A 3,098-nucleotide genomic window follows, 5' to 3' on the forward strand; every position below is an offset into this window, starting at 1 on the left:
GAAAACTATACAGAGGTCCCTCAAAAAATTAAAAATAGGCTGGGCACAGTGGCTTATACACCTGTAATCCCAGCACTCTGGGATGCTGAGGTGGGTGGATTGCTTGAGCTCAGGAGTTCAAGATCCCAACTTCTACTAAAAATAGAAAAAAAAATAGCTGGGTGGGTTTGAGGGAGGCAACTGGCACCCAAGGTGTCAGTCGAGGGATGCTGCACAAAATGCTATCACAGACAGGATGACACCTTCCTACCAACAGCCAAGAATGATCCAGACCCTAAATATATACAGCACTTACCTTTGACATTCCTGATTTGAGGTAATTCCAACTGAGCAAAGTTAGAACTCTCCATTTTAAAGCCATTATAGCCTACAGGAGTAATAGGAGGGTCTACGAAGACTATGTTGGAACCCCTAATCTGCCCCAAGTACACTGAAGCAGGCTGGGGAGAACAGACCAGAAGGAAGAGATCACAGAGATGGATCAAGGCCTGATGTCTCTTTGCCTAAAATTATCTGCGAGCTGCCCACCCCAGGTCAGGCATGAGAGGTTAAAGACCCAGAGATGAAAGACTATTCTGAGGCATCAAACAAAAGGAAAACCAAGTCCTGGTTCCATGTGATCAATGTGGTCTTTATTCCTTTATTCCTCCTGGGTGCAGATGAGGTGAAATCCTTGACCGGGAAAGAATTCCACACATGGGCTATGGGGGATGGGTATTTAAAGGGTCGGGGGGCCAGGGATTGGTTCATTCATTATTTCCTGGGTGGAATATGGACTTGATTCTTCCCAGGTGAGTCAGTTCTACCTGGACACGTAAGTACATTTGACTCTATCAAGGCATCCCCTGAACTAGGGGGTGGTTTGGTGCCCCACTACCTGTAAACTCACTCCTCAGAGATGTTCCCTCCCACACTGAGCTGGAAACCGAATGTGGACAGTGCCCCTCAACAGTGGCTGGGGGTAGAGGAAGACAGCACCCTCCAGGGGCCTCCTCTTCAAGGAGGAAACAGGGAGAGAGGCTGGCAGAGAACAGGGCACTGCACAAGGAGACTTACCTAGCCTTCTGTCTGGTGAACCCTCTGGCCAATTCAATCTTGCCCTCTGTAGCTGGCCAGAGACCATCATCCATCCACAGATGATACTAGTAAATCTTTGCACTCTTTAAAAAAACAAAGTAGATGGGCAGAGTGGCTTATGCCTATAATTCTAGGACTCTGGGAGGCTGAGACATGTGAATTGCTTGAGCTCAGGAGTTTGAGGTCAGTCTGAGGAAGAGTGTGGCCCTGACTCCACTAAATATAGAAAAGTTAGGCCAGACATGGTAACTCACACCTGTAACCCTAGCACTCTGGGAGGCCAAGATGGGTGAATTGCTTGAGCTCAGGAGTTTGAGACCAGCCTTGACAAGAGTGAGACCTTATCTCTATTAAAAAATAAAAATAATAATAATAGAAAAATTAACCAGGCATTGTGGCGGGCTCCTGTAGTACCAGCTACTTGGGAGACTGAGGCAAGAGAATCACTTAAGCCCAAGAGTTTAAGGTTGCTGTGAGCTGTGATGCCACAGCACTCTACCCAGGGCGACATAGTAAGACTCTGTCTCAAAAAATGAATAAATAAATAACAAATAAATAAATAAAATACAGTATTGCTACCCACACCTCATACTAATATTCTAGTATTTCTCACATTTTATTGTACTTCTTTTGACAGGCTCATTGTAGAAAATTGAGATAATCAAGAGGAGAGTCATAAAGCATCCAAGGTCACTGCTCTTTGTGGTGCAGCAAACTTTGTTTCACGTTTTGGTTGTTTCAAATTACTTGCTACAACAAACAATGACCCAGTGAACATCATGCAGCCGATGTGTCAATGTATTCTTGACATCTTGGTGTTGGCTCCATAGATAAGAGACTCAGGCCTGCAGAGAGTGAACTGTGCTGATTTGAAACCCTACAGGATATGAATACTAGGCATTGAGGACTTTCTGGGCCAGCAGATCTGGACACCTCATAATATCTTCAGATAAGATTGTTTTCCTGGCTTTACAAATGAGGTGACAGTAGTTTAGAGTTCTTTTGGTTCTTTTTAACTGAGGTGAAATTCACATAATACAAAATTGCCCACGTTAGAGCAAGATCTAAGATCTATGAAGAGGAAACCGAGGGGTGGATGTGGCTGTTGTGTTGCTACAGGAGATGTTTCAGATGAAGCCTCCCGGCCTCCACCAGGGTAACAGAGAGATTTTATTTAGGAAGAACAAAAAGAAAGTTTAGAGTACTTCCAAAAAGAGTTGGAAGTGGGTTCCTCTCATGGAGAAGAAAAAGTGACAGAGACATCACTGGCCTTTTTTTAAAAAATTGGGGCAACATTTATATAACACAAAATTCACATTTAACTATTTTGAAGTATACAGTTCAGTGGCATTTAGCACTTTCACGGTGGTGTGGAACCACCACCTCTGTTTAGTTAGAGAATATTTTCAACTCCTCGCCCCCAAAAGGAAACCTTATCCCCCCTTAGCAGTCACTCCCCATGCCACTCCCCCAGCCCCTGGGGGTCACCGATCTGCTTCCCATCTTTGTGGATTTGTCTGTTCTAGACACTTTATATCAATGGAATCACATGTGTGGCCTTCTGTGTCTGGCTTCTCTTATTCAGCAACATTTTCTTGAGTTACCTCCACATTGTAATGCAGGTCGGTGGTTCTTTCCTTTTTGTGGCTGAATAGTATTCCACCAGATGGATGAAACTCTTTTTGTATTCCTTCATGTCCTGATGGACATTTGAGCTATTGCCACATTTTGGCTATTGCTAATAGTGCTGCTGTGAACGACCATGTTTTTGTGTGAACACCTATTTTCAATTCTTTTTTTTGAGACAGAGCCTCAAGCTGTCCCCCTGGGTAGAGTGCTGTGACATCATAGCTCACAGCAACCTTCAACTCCTGGACTCAAGTGATTCTCCTGCCTCTGCCTCTCAAGTAGCTGGGTACAAGTGCCCACCACAACCCCTGGCTATGTTTTGGTTGCAGCCATCATTGTTTGGTGGGACCAGGCTAGATTTGAACCCACCAGCTCAGGTGTATGTGGCTGGT

The sequence above is a fragment of the Otolemur garnettii genome, unplaced genomic scaffold (assembly GCF_000181295.1).
Source record: "Otolemur garnettii isolate 467f Iridium unplaced genomic scaffold, OtoGar3 scaffold00105, whole genome shotgun sequence".
Classification (NCBI taxonomy): domain Eukaryota; kingdom Metazoa; phylum Chordata; class Mammalia; order Primates; family Galagidae; genus Otolemur; species Otolemur garnettii.